The sequence below is a fragment of the Triturus cristatus genome, chromosome 4_2, assembly GCF_964204655.1.
Source record: "Triturus cristatus chromosome 4_2, aTriCri1.1, whole genome shotgun sequence".
Classification (NCBI taxonomy): Eukaryota; Metazoa; Chordata; class Amphibia; order Caudata; family Salamandridae; genus Triturus; species Triturus cristatus.
The window spans coordinates 316,312,208-316,326,818 of NC_140586.1; the positions used below are offsets into that span (position 1 = coordinate 316,312,208).

A 14,611-nucleotide genomic window follows, 5' to 3' on the forward strand; every position below is an offset into this window, starting at 1 on the left:
GCAGCTGGTAGGAAAATGCACCAGTGTATGTCAGTACATGTTGGGAGCATTCAAAGAGGCTGGTGCTACCAGCACACCCAGGTCGGTTTTCCTGAGCGGTGCCACCTGAGAGGGATAATGGGGCATCCTGGGATACAAAAAGGTAGATATTCCGTCTAAATATAAGTCGACAACTAATCAACAACTACATTTCCATACCTTATACCATGAAGGTCTAAAAAAATGGAAGGAAAGTGAATGAATGGAAGAGACATTTTGTATGGCTGCATACTCGCCTAAATTGTCTGGCAAAAGGAGGTAACATGTTTTTAGGGTGCTAATAAGCATAACAATGCTAATGCAGGAAAGTATGGCAAAAGCAACGGTTGAAGTGGGAAAAAACGAAGAGGAACTCTGGGTGGAGAATTAGAGGGTGGGACTAACCTGAGGATTGGATCAGTGGGTGGAGTCAGAGGTGTGGCCTGTATGCACAAAACATCCCAATTTTTAGTATTTGGCATTTTTCTGACCAGTAACAGCTTATTATGTTATTCAATTCAACCAATGGAGACACATGTTTATTTAAGGTTTAATATGAGCTAGTGACGCTAAAATACATTCACAATGTGGGATATGTTTTCAATCACAGAATGTCCTAAATACGCTTAAAAGTGGAATCACAAGCCATTTGTATCTGAGCCATGGAGTTTCTGTCATCAGCACTTCTACCCTTTTCCCCAAGGGCAGTTCAAACATGAATGACAAAAGTTTGGGCCACCCAAAACAGTCATGCTCACTCCCCTGTTCTCCATGCAGGTTGCATTACAGCCTGCATGGAGAACATGCACACTCCTACAGCCCCTGGCTGAGCACCGTGTCATGGTGCTCAGACCAATCATAACGCTCCATTGAAGCATTGTGTTTGGCTTAGGTGTAGGAGCCTGGCTGCTTGCTTCCTGTTCTGACCTGGAGTTGGACACAGGCGAGCAGGAGAGAAGTTTTTTTATTTTTGTATTATTATTTTTTGTGCATGAAGCAGAAAGACTGTGAAGTTTGCGAACTTAGTTTAGTCTGTGTGCAAATCCTGCCTTGCCGATCCCTGGTGAGTTGCCGCTACTAGTGCTGATTCCAAGACAATGGCGGTACCAATGGGTGAGGCAGACTGACCTCAAAGGCAGGGCGGGATTTAGCGCTGGTGGCGCCCTGTGCATAAATATTTGTTGGTGCCCCCCAATGACCACCTCCTCCATGGATTCCCTCACTACCACCCTTTAACAGTGTCCCTCAAGTCTTTATAACGACACTCCCTCTCAGAAGCATTTAATTTGATTTACACAGCCACTCATACCAGTGTAGGGTGCCAGGGCACTTTACATCACACGCATTACACAGAGACAATCAATTATACGTGTGTAAATCCCTGTATAGGAAATGTTACATAATATAAAGGACTATAAGGTGTAGGAGTCACATGACAACCAGTATAGTTTAATAGAGATTGGTTTGGAGAAACACAAACTCAGAATTTAAAACATTTTACCATGGTTGGTTCTATCCAAATGAACACTTTTTGCAACATTAGGATAGTCAAAGACTGGGGGGAAAACCACAATGCTCTAATTTATACCTTGCAGTTTGCATGCAGCTCTAAGATGACAGTTAATAGCTCACTGTTCTATATTAGGATTTTAACTTATAAACAACAAGTGACAAAAGGATCTCTCTGACAAAAGCAGCAGCCCACTGCCCTATTTACATTAAGTGCACTTTGTGATCTGCATGGTACATGTTCTTTCCATCAGTCACATTAACTCTCTGTGCTACATCCATGAGTCTAAAATTTCACTAGACAAAACTCTGAACATTAATCACTAGAGTTATCATGACATTCTAATTGTTGCTGAAAATTACTGTAAGCCAGAAATGAGGCAGCAAGCGCTTTTAAAACCATAATATACTTGCAACCATGACGCCCCCACTCAAAGTTAGGGCCTGATGCGGTCACACCGGTTGCACCACCCAGAGCCGGCCCTTTCCAGGGTCCTGGAACCTCAGTGACAGAGTCACTGTTGCTCTAGGGTGTGCAGCTTCATAGGTCTGCCTGCAAGACTGGAAGTGAACCTCAGTATGGATTGTGGTGGATAGGCCCTTAAGGTTAACCCGCAATTGCTTCTAAGGTCTAGCATGGGAATGTGCTTCCTCAGGAGAATGGCCTGGGGGACTGGTCATGAAGGCTGAACCTGGTTCCCCAGTTCCAAATTTAACAGCTCTGGCCATAAAGCCACATCCTCTCCCCCGCTGAAAACTACTGCCCCACTGAGAGAAACTCGTAATGGCTTCAACTACAACCCAATTGTGCCCCACTATAAACACCTGGATGCGACTCAATTCAAATTACACACTAAGACAAGCACAATATGCTGTCTAAAAAAAAAAGTAACAACATCTTGAAAAAAGCAAACACTCATAGGGAATGCAAGATTAAGTAAAGCATGTGAAATGTAAGCAGGAAAAACATGGTTACCTTAACGCTTTTACACTCACTATTCAGAAATCAGTGAGTACTTTTGCATGAAAACCTAAGGACATACCTTCTGGGCCCAGAAGGGATCCGTTTCAATTTCCTTTGCTAATATCCGTACAAAATGTAAGCAGTATGGTTTAAAAAGACCATATCCGTGAACACAGAGCAGCGGTACATATTTTGTTTTCCATTCCACCCATCAATCAGGTTTGCAGTACCTCCAGGATTGCCGCCCTCCCCCCCCCCCCCCCCCCCCCGAAAGAAAATGCTGTTCCAAGAAAGACAAGAAGACAACATTAGCACTCAACTGGCAAACCCTGTAAAGTGACGCTAATGTGTTTGGTTGTGTATGAAATTAATCTGGCCACTTTACGACCACTCTGTCTTGCCTCATTCAGTCATTTCTTTATTTTTCATGTTTTTAACTTTTTATTCCAGAGGCTACACTTTGGAACAGAAACATTTCAGAAAAAGACGACATTTCCATCAAAAGTGCTTTTCTTTTTTGGATCCATTTCACAGGGGAACAAATAAAAGAAAGTGGGAAAGAGAGGGTGAGAACCGTTTATTGAAGTCATGGTTTTCAGTAAGTGAGGAGGAGCAAGACAAAAAGAGAGGGAACAAGAGGAAGAAAGAGAAAGGGAGGGGGGGCGCTGCCAGCATCAGAACAGAAGTGGACACTGTCCTTGTCTTCTCTGGGCAGTAATGAAAGACAGAATCCTTTTCCTTCTCTTCCCATCTGCCCGTCCCGAATGGACGCGGAGCCTTATCTGTAGGCCTTGGCTATTTCTGCCATCCTGGGATGCATTTTTAAAATAAAAAAGTAGGGGAACTGAATCTATTGAAATTAAAGAAGTAGGGCCAATCCTGCCCTCTTCGACCACTGGCTGTAATCAACTAATTGTTAAAGTTTCTGGTTTAAAAAAAGTAAGATGTGTAGGAGCGTCCTCTGCCCACCTAGGTGGTCTGTGTATAATGATCTTAACCTTTTCTAGAATCCTTTTTTTGATGTTAACTTGCTTGTGTGTATTTTTGGATGAGTCCTGGTAGTTTCCTAGACTGTGGCTGAGGTGTTCACTAAATACAGCTGGCACCCTACTTGAAGTCTGGTGTTCTTTTTATAATTTACTTATTTTAGAGCTTGTCATTTAATACAGACTATTGGGTTAGCAGGAGACAAACTCAGGTTAGGGAAACCTGGAGAAAGACTACCCACTCAGCTGGACCTGCCTCTCTGTATCTAGGGCCCCTGGCTACCCTTTCACAACCGAAGGAGGTCACCATATATTCCACAAGGGATGTACACGTCATGTATACTGGGAAAACTAACCTAATCTCTGAAAAGGTTTATCATAGATTGAGCCCTATAAGCAAGGACTGTGTGTTCAAAAGTTCCCACTGGTCAGGAGGCATCACTAGACTGATTGGCACCTACTAGAAATAAAGGATGCTGTAAAACTTTGATTATTTGGAGTGGGAGACTGCCCACTTCCAGGAATAACAACAACTTTTGTCACGATGAACCCTCAAACTCACTAAATTAACCTGAGCACAACAACGTGGTAACTGTGGTATAGTGTAGGCAGGCTCAACTTAGGGCAATGTGTAAAGTATTTATATTATATCAAAAAAGTAATAAAATCACTCAAAATAACAAACACTCAAAATGCAAAACCAAATTAGAAAAATAGGCTAAAATGTAATAATTAAATTGACACCAAAACAACAATGTAATAAGGGGAACTGGAGATTTAAATTTCCAAATATTTAAGGTAAAAAAGCACCAAAAAGCACAAAGCGCTAATGGTAGTCAATAGTCAGAATAGATTGGGACATTAATGCAAATTCAGGGCAACCACGAAGGAGCGCTCGTCAGATTCACCAACCAGATTTGACCTGGTCCGAAGTTTTACCTTTGGACTTAGTCTTTAAAATGGAAGTCCTCACAAAGTCAGGTAGGTGTTGGACAAGGTGCTTCTGAACCTCTTGGTTTTGGCGAGAAAAGTTTAGAATGGGAAAAGTTCAAATTTCACGCCCAGGGAAGTCTTCTCTCTGGTCAGATACTTTTGACACATTTGCCCAGTCAAGATTTTTACCTTTGTATTTAGTCTTTTTCAAAGCTTTGGAATCCTCCAATGGGACACGGCTGCAGGCTGTATCTGACAATGAGTTATATGAGGCCGCATACCTTCTCGCCGAGGGTCTGCTAATCAGATTTGCAGCTGTGGAGAGCTTCCGAGTGGGAGAAACCGGTTTCCTTATCCTAGAAAAGTCAAGCCTTGGGCCGATCAGCTGGCCTGTTTTGCCCAGGTGCCCCAGAAGTCTTGAAGTCCAAAAAGATTTTAAGTCCCAGGTTTTCAGATGAGGTAGGAGAAGTCCATTTAGATACAACCAAGGGTCCCTGGACAGCAGGATCAGTACTTGGGAGTCAAGACTCATTCCAGCAGAGGCCATCAGCAGGTTCTAGGCGAGGTCCAGTTGGATTTGGAGAGCTAGGCACTTCATGGAAAAGAACTCTGATAGCTTTTGTGTGTGTCCCTGTAGCTACATAGGAGGTTAGCCAACAGACCCTTGGAGTCCACTTCTTTGTCCTAGGTATAAGCAGCAGGTGCTATCCTTCAGAGCTCCTCTCAGGTCACAGACAGTAGATCCAGTCCTCTTCTGTTCTTCCACAGGTCTGGAAAGTGTTTCCAAGTGGGTGCCTGGAGATGCCATATTTATGTCTAGCACCAGTTAGTGGGAAGGGGGGTTAACCAATGGGGTAAAGGTTCCCTGTGGTAATCCTAGCCAATTTTGCGCTATTTCTGTTTGCCCTTCTGCAGACAATTCTACAGTGCCCCTCACTCTTAAAATCCAAGATAGGGAAATTCTTCACCCCTTGTGCAGAGACCATTTATCAACACATAGGTGTGGGCAGGATAATGTGTAGCCATCCCCTCTCTCTTGGGTTAGTTCCAGCTTGACTAGGAGGAAAAAGGTTGGGCCTTCCCAGGTATCTCCTAACATTTACTTCTGACAGGGTCGGCCCCTTTGACAAAATTTAAGCTCTTAGGTGCACTCTAACTATTTTTCTTGCCAGAGAAACAAAACACCTCCTCACACTGAAGCGATTGTCTCTGCTCTGGGAATAGTTTTCACATGTCATCAGGGCTAATCCTGGCTGGGCTATTGCTGGAGAGCTAATGCTAGTTAGCTTCCAGGAGCTTCAGTCAGCGAAAAGGTAACTTATTAAAAGTTATTTTTCCTTAATATTTATAAAAATCGGACTGAGTGATGTTGAGTTAGATTTTTATTAATAAATACACATAGTGGTTTAATTATGTTTCTAGCTCATGCCATTCCAGAGATACAATATGAGTATTTTAATCTGTAATCTTCTGATTTTCTACATAGGCCAGCTAGCTCTGACACAGTCAAAATATTGCTTTAGGGCCTTGTCACTGTAGCTGCATGGTAACATTAAATGCTCTATATGTCCCACTTTTAAATACCATTCACCCTACCTTGTGGGCTACAAAGCTTACCCAGGGGTGACTTACTATTTTTTAAAAGGGAGGTCTTTACCTGTAAAAGGGTTATTTAGGCAGGTCGCCCTGCAGGTTTTACACTGCAGTAGGCAGGCTACACAGGGTAAGTCAAATAGACATCATGTTTGCACTGCTACTTTTGTGGATGGCTCAATAGGTGCTGCCGTCCTCAAGGAGTATTTAACTACAAGGCCCAGGGTGCTCTTTCTATCTCAAATGTTAGGGACTCATGGGAAAGTTGACTGTGACAATCAGGAATACGCCAATTTAACAATATTTGAAGGGGGAGCATAGGCCCATTTCTCCTGGTTTGCAGAGGTAAAGAGTACTGAATTTGAAAGCTGTCAAAAAATAGGGTCCAGCAAAATACAGATAAATCCAGGGTGACCATGCAGAAAAGGCCAATTTAATTACAGGTGCCATTGTTTTATGTCAAAAACCTTCAAACATCCATATTTTAGATACCATAGGTTACAGTATTTGCAAAAAATAATTGGGCGGCAGCACTTACACAGTTCTTTCCGGTCCACTCATATATCCAGTGCTTGCCTCATGTGGCGCTGGGTATGTGTTGCCTCTTTACTATTGATTTCTCACTTGGTACTTGTAGTTTTACATTCCATACCTGGTCTCAGTCATGTGCTCTTGCAGGGTAGATCTCCAGTACTAGCTGGATGTGAATTGCCCAAACCCAGCCAACACAGTCTACAAGATCCCCGGGACATAGGGCTCAGTGCCTCTTTAAGGGGAAGGCAAATGCTTTTGAGACATGCAACATATCCTCACGGAGGTAACCATTCACTCTAAACAAAGTTCTTAGACACAGCACACAGAAGCATTCATTTACATAGAAACAGGGGACCCAAGTAATGGGGATGGGGGGGGTGGACTGTGTCCATTTTCAAAAAGGTTTTCAAGCTGATGCTCCTGGTTTACTGACAAAAATTGTCTGTGCATGCCGCATACAAATAAGACACTACCAACTGACTGTCTTCCACAGAGTGGTGAGAGGGCAGTTGTAACCGTCCCTTATGGGTGCATCGCTGTCAAGGTTTCAGATAGTTTATGTATAACATTTCTATGGTTTTAGTCTGCGTATGAGTGACGTTTTATTGTCACAAGTTTATCCACGCAGTGACCAATATTTGAGTACCTTTCTGTGAGTTTTCTGTTACTGCATCCAGATATATCAAACGACGAAAACATGCTTAACCCCTTCCATGCTCATGACGGAACGGTTCCGTCATGAGCATCGGTTGAGCTGTGCTCATGACGGAACCGTTCCGTCATGGCCCCGCCCGCGCTCGAACCCTTCAGCACCGCGGAGGAATCCGCGCAGCGCTGAAGGGGTTAAAACAACCCAGACCTATTTGTGTTGCCAATGTTTGCTTACAGCTTTAGTTCAATGAGTAATAACAATCATTTTGTTGTGAATAATTAGAAATGAAAATGTTTCACTTCCGAAAATATGGGCTTTTATATTAATCATGTTTGGGGGCTGTGAAAGGCATATTGGTCTTCAAAGTGTCTTGTTCACTCCTGTTCTCCCCTTCATATTAATTTCCTCTACAGTCTCTCACTCTTTTAGCCACGTATACCCTTTTAATCCCCACATATACTGGGATCTTACATCTGCATATCTCACACATTATCTCCTTCATCTACACTTCTGTCATTTAACTCTGTCTTTCTGCATTTACTTCCTTGTGTCACAGGGACACACACACGCTCTCTCTCTCCACCAGTCGATGTATGTGCTCTGCAGAGAGGCCAAGGATTGGATGAGCATGTAGTCAGTTTGAATGAGCAGGCACTCAAAGCATTCTGACCCACTGACAGGCAGGCACAATGAGAAATTCTCGCTGACTTCATTCAGATTCTACTCCAGAGCTCTACATCAAGTCCCAGCATGAACACCCACCCATAACCTGAACTCACCCAGACACCTAGATACAACTCGGTAAACAGTGTGCGCTACACATGAGTCACATGTTGCATTAAAAAACTACAGAAACACAATATCTGGAAAAGCAATATACTGGTAGGCAATACAAATATGAAGTAAAATGTTATGTAACAAGCATTTGCAATGCAATCGGTCTCGCCTTTGGGGCCTTATATGTATTTAGCTATGCATCACATTAGCCTGTGTGCTGAAACATCTACTGTTCTTCAACATGGAGGGAAAGTAAGCACCATACTGCGTGACATGCCAGATATGGGAACACATGGAGAGAAATATTGCTATTCAGCAGGAAATAGTATAGCCCCTAGCTCTGTTTTTAATATAAATTCAGGGCCTTTGGTGGTCATATCACTGAAAATACAAGATTTGAAAAAAAATATTATTGTCTACGGGTGCTTGTGGAAGACAATTTCTATGGACTGGAATCTAGAGAATGCTGAAGTGATATTTTACGGACCTCTGCTGGTCGTTTTTTATCGAGAAAGTTAAAGAGTTGCCAGAAAAATAAAAAAAGAAAGTCCCTAAGCATAAAGCAATTCTGGTATTTTACAGACCTTTACTGGTCGTTTTCCACCAAGACAGTTAAATAGAGGCAGTTGAACAAGCAGAAAGCTATTCTGGTATTTTACTGACCTCTACTGGTCATTTTTTTTATCAAGACAGTTAAATAGATGCAGTTGAACAGAAAAGTCCCTAAGCAGAAAAGTCCTAGGGCTGCTCTCCAGATCGTACAAAGTACATACACATATATGTGTATACGAGTAGGACTCCGCCCTCTCAGGGAAAGCCCAGATAGGCCAAGTTTCGTCCTCATGCTTCTGAAAGCTCAAAACCCTAAGGAGATTCCTACATCTCCTACCAATGGACTGTAGGAAAACGGTAGTGCACGCATTGATTACTTCTCAGTTGGATTATACCAACAGTCTATACTTGGGTCTCCCATATTACCTCATCAGAAAGCTGCAGGTCATTCAAAATGCGGCTGCCAGGCTCATCAGGAACGTTCCACTCCGCCATCACATCTTCCCGCATCTGCACAGCCTACATTGGCCGCCTGTTAAAAAGAGGATCCAATTTAAGGCTCTGATCCTTGCATATAGGTCTACCAGTGACACTGGCCCCAAATACTTAAAACTAAGACTACCCAAATATATCCAAAACAGGACTCCGAGATCGAATCACCAGAGACTGCTAGCTATTCCACGTTTCAAAAAAGCAAGACTAGGCGGTCGCTCATTTGCTTTTAAAACCGCCTCTCCCTGGAACTCCATGCCGGAGCATCTCCGAAAGGCTAACTCAGAGCCTCTCTGTAGGAAGTCTCTGAAAACCTGGCTCTTCAGCCTACCTTAGAGCCTCCCCCACCATGTACCACCTCCATGCCATCGCTGTCAGCCCCGGGACACCTCTGTTGGAGGTAGCTGTTTGCGCTTTACAAGATGCAATAATAATAATAATATACAAGAGATCTCGAATGCTTGACCTACAAAGGGACTGCATCTCTGACATGAATGACCCTAAGGAAAGGCTTTACCATTGTTCTATGCATTCTGTAGAGAGACCAACTATTAGATGAGCATGTTATCTTTACACCTTCATGATCCACCAATAGGCACCTTGCAAACATTCACTACCTTAATCTCAACTTGCAAGCTCTCAAGAGTGCTCCACTCACTCACACACATAACAGAGGTGACTTTCTATGCACTAGATGGGAATCACATATTGCACGGAAAAATACTACAGAAACCCAACTGCTGGCACACGCATCAGTAGCGGCTAATATCGGACAGGGGGTGGCGGGGTGGGGTGGGGCCAATGGAAACAAAAGGACTTACCTGAAATGGATGGCCAGAAGGACGGCTGGCTCTCCTCCATCCTCTTCACCTTCCAGTCCCAGTCCCAGCAGCAGGAAGCACCCGGGCGGCAGGCTCTCCTGAGACAATCACACCACTGCAGTGGCTCCCCATAGTCAACCACAACATTGCAATGCAGGATTTGGATTGGTCTGAGCGGCGTGGTTTGGCACTCAGACAGGCACAGGGAGGCTTTGCATGTTCCTCACCAGGCTGTGTAATGCACCCTGTTGGGGAACATGCAAAGTGTCCAGGACTGCTTGGCCGGCCCAATAGGTGAGGCAGGCCTAGAGACGTATCTTCTTCTTCTGTAAGTGTCCAGGACTGCTTGGCCGGCCCAATAGGTGAGGCAGGCCTAGAGACGTATCTTCTTCTTCTGTGGCACTTTCTAATTCAATTAGTGACTCGTAGGCACAATTAAAATCCCCACATACAATTACAGTGTCACTAGGGTCTACGAGATCCAGGGAATTGCTTAGTGTGTTGATAATCTTAGAATTTAATGGTTGCCTTGTTGGTCTATTATAGATGTTAAACAAGTACAGTTTTTCATTATTATCTTTTAAATTTATCGCCAACAGGTCTGGGGAATCTATACTACGGTTCGTAGATCGCGTTCCCAATGTAATTTTAATCCATATTACTAGGCCCCCCGATAGTCTCCCTCTCTGCATGGGAATTGCATTCTTATAAAATGTTTTATAACCCAACTTATGTGGAGGTATCAATAGCCATGTCTCTTGGAAGAGGCAGATATCAAATCTGTCTATGTAGCTATGCCAATCAGGATCTTCAACTTCTGTTTTAGGCCCGCTATGTTCCAGGATACTATAGCTATACTTTCTTGACCTATCTCAATAGTTTTAATTGTTTGGGTATTAGAATCTGTGGTCGAATACACATCCTCACATCTTGGAGTCCCCTTCAGCATGTTTAAGTCGTTTAGATCACTAACAACACTCCTTGTCTCTATAGCCGTTTGAAAGCCACTAGCATGTGATTTGGGCACTGTTTGTTGGAGTTCTTTATTCAGTCTGGTATCACTCTAAATTAGTAGAGGGGGCTGAGATCTAATGCATCGGTGAGTTTCCTCCAAGAGTCAATCACTTTTATCTAGGCTAGAACTACTAGGTCTTCTTTCTTGTACTAGTAATGGCTGGGCTGACTTGTGGTGGATAGACCGTCTAAAGTGGATCGACGAGGAATCTGGAGAGCAGGTGCGAAATTCTAGAGTGAGCAAGTTGTCTACCTATTCTGGCCCTGTTAGTGTCAACTCTATACAGTCTACTGTTTGCCCTAATAATGTACACCTGCGCGCCCCGATAATATCCTTTCTGATTATAGAGCGACAACCCCTGACATGACGAATCCAATGGATCACTTTGTTAATCAAGGAGTCTTCCCCCTATAGTCCCTGCCTTGCGCTTAATTTTGGAACATTTGCCATAATGATTTTATTTGCTGACGGCAGTCGAGTGCAGTGTGTATATACTGGATAGTTCTTACGATGCTGAGGGGGTAACAGATTTTGAGACAGATTGCGAACCCTCTGATGATTAGATGTATCAGGTGCACCTGCCCATGTAGAAGAGTGATTAGCAGAATTCCCATTTAGATCCGAGGGTTTTTGATTAGAATGAGCAGCAGTTGCAGGGATTATTTGAGGGCGCCGGTGACGACGAATTTTCCCCTGGGTGGTGTTTACTTTATATGGCTGAAGGTGGTTACTCGTGCCTTGTGATACCTCTTGCAATTGCCCTACTAGAACACATGACTTTCGTGTAACAAGAGGTGTGGGAGGCAAACTATGTTGGAGTATTGTTTTAACTAGTGTGGTGAGTCCCTCAATCATCGTTCTCAAAGACCCTACTTCAGCCCTCAGATCCTCAATAATCTGGTGTGTGACTGGGGTAGCTAGTTTTACATTAGGAGCTACAGTTGCCAGCTCTATCGGTTTGGGGCAATGCTGGTGTTGATCTTCCACTACTTTGTCAGATAGGGCCAGTAGGGGAGTAAACCTATTCGTACAAATTACGTTAGGATCTGGCTGTAGTAATGTTCTGTGTGAAGTGTTAAGTGAACTGCCATTGTTCTCTATAACATGTTGCCTTGGGGAGGCTATTTCAGAGGGATCAACTTGTCTAACAATAGGGGTCGCCGGGGTATGGTGTACAATTACTGGGGGTATAATTGGCATTATACTTTATTTTGTAGTACTTGCTTTGCCGTGTTTACTGAAGTATGTAGAAATATTTTTAGTGCCCTTAAGTGCAGTGCCGTTCTCATTTGCTAACATAGATTCCACCACTTCAAATAAGTCATCAATCGCTTCCAGTGTGCAATTATCTGCTACAGATTTGACTTATTTACTAGTCTTAGCTATCTTTTTCCTACCAGCGGCTGTCTCAATTGCCTTTCTTTTCCCCATTTTACTATACTCGCAGAAGCAGCTCACACTTTCTGTTAGAATGTATCCTAGGGTTTGAAAAGAGCTGTCAGCCTTTTGCAACCTCTACAGCAGCCACAGTTTAAGTGTATATTAAAGTCCAAGTTGCAGAGAGAAAAAAAAGAGAAAAAACCTTGGGCGAAATATCAAAGTCCAGATCTCAGTTATTAGCACCAGACTTGTGAGATAAAATCAATCATCCTTCAAGGCGTTTTTTGCTGCATACGTATAGCTCCTAGATTAGCATTATTACCATTGTGGAAGAATGGACTAATCAGTATGTATTGCAACGTCCTTTTAGTACCATACAGGATAAAACATAAATTTCATGTACAGGCTGAAAATTCCAATAAAATCAAGCTAGAGTAAATAAGTTCCAAGTCTGTAGCTTGCTGCTAGTTATCCCAGGAATGGATAGTGCAGTTGGAAGGTAACGACTAATCCAGTTTACAGATTCCAAAAGAGGAATATAATTGAAACGTTCTTACCTAGTTGCACCGTTTTACTTTTGTGCTATGACACAGCCAAGGGAGGTGGCCCTGCCCCAGTCTGCCTCTGACTGGCGCAGACGGGCCCTCCCTTGGCCTGGGCTTTGCCCGGGCACAGCCCGGACGCGTCTGCGTGGGTCCCGCGCTGCGGGAGCCCGTGGCTGGTGATAAAGCGTCTCCTGGCGCGGTTTGCTGGTCTTTGTGGTCTCCCCTGGACCAGGAAACAGGCAGCAGCAACAACCGGCAAGAAGCGGGTCGAGGACACATTCATTTTTGTTAGGCACGGGGAGATTAAGTGATTTGCCCAGAATCACAGGATGTTCAGCGTCATTGCCGGGACTCGAACCCGCTTCCCCAGATTCGAGGTCGACCACCCTAGCTGTTAGGCCAACTCCTCTCCTCATAAAAACCGACAGTGTTGATGATTAAGTGCTAGTGCTTAGCACTGAAAACCACTGGTTCAAATTAAGCACTGAGACACACTGTATTGAAACTGCAGAGAATATACATTGTTAAAAGCTGGACCAAGAGCAGTTTTTCATGGTAACCACAGTCCCCTCTCTGTGCCCGGTTCACACTGCCTGGGGCACTGCCTAAAGTTCAAGCAGTTCAGCACTGGCTGTACATATGCCACAGCGGAGATCAAAGCACCTCAAGCTATGCTGCAGAGGAGCTAAATTCAGTGCTTAATTTGTAAAAAAGTAAGTGCCAGGGCTTTAATCAGGAGGCTTCTGCACATTGCACTACCCATTGCCACTGCCAGCTTTGCCAATGACAGTTTCTGCACAACTACTAACCGCCACACTGCTACAACTGATGAAATTCTGACTTTTCCTGGCCCCCAAAGCTATAAAAATAGCTTGGGTGGCAGGAATTAGTTGTCTTTAAAGCATACTGAATTAATAAACAATTGATGTTCTGCTCATCTCTAAATTATACTAACAGCGCCATCGTGTGGCAGCTGTCATAAGTGCCAGTGTCGACAATTAAGTGCTGGTGCCAACAATTAAGCGCCGAGCACCGGAAACCACTGGCTCAAAGTAAGCACTTTCTAAATATGCGTGACAATGCATTTTAGTGCACTGATGTGGAGTTCAGTAGCATGCAATAAATTAACCTCTGATGCGTGGCACTTGGCAGGGCTGGTGATGGCATGATATGGGTTCAGCCGCCTCCAGAAGATCATTGTGATCTGCAAAATATCCTTGAACTCCTACAGTGGGCTCAAAGTTGAGTAGGTCAAAAAAGGGGGAGGATGGCTCAATGAAAGTACTATAGTTCATACTTTATCAAATATACACATAACTCTTTGCCTGTCTTTTGCTTCCAGGCCTTAAAATATGGCTGCCACTGAGCTGCTACTTGAGGAGTCTGAGCCTTTTGTGCAGACTAGCAGGGAGCACATATGTATAGGTGTTCAACCTAGTCTTCTGGGAGTGGAAGGTGCACTGGGAGAAAGAACCAAGGCACAATATTATAGAAGAGCACACGTACCACAGGTCTGTTTAGCAGGCCTTCCCCACAGCAGAAGTCAGAATTCAAGGGATGCAAAATGAAAAAATAAACTGGGCAAACAATCAATACACCTGCGGTCTCTCCAATATCTTTAGTTAACAGGTTACATATTGCTGCAATTACCACACCTTATAGTTTACATAGATCTCCAGCGAGCAAACGACACCATTTTTGGCAATGCCCAACTAGCAGATGTTGCTGTTTTCTAAAATAAGTCAGTAATTACTTTGCCGGTTTACCTAATTCTGCTATGAGTTTACATTCACAATACCGCCATCAGTATGCATAGTTTGCCAATTCCATAATGTCCCAG

General features: G+C 43.7%; 1 protein-coding gene across 2 annotated transcripts in view; it reads left to right on the forward strand.

Annotated features, from left to right (window-relative positions):
• Nucleotides 1–14,611, forward strand: part of LOC146833781 (dimethylaniline monooxygenase [N-oxide-forming] 2-like) — a 321,542-nt gene that overhangs the window by 106,219 nt on the left and 200,712 nt on the right. The window lies entirely within an intron of this gene.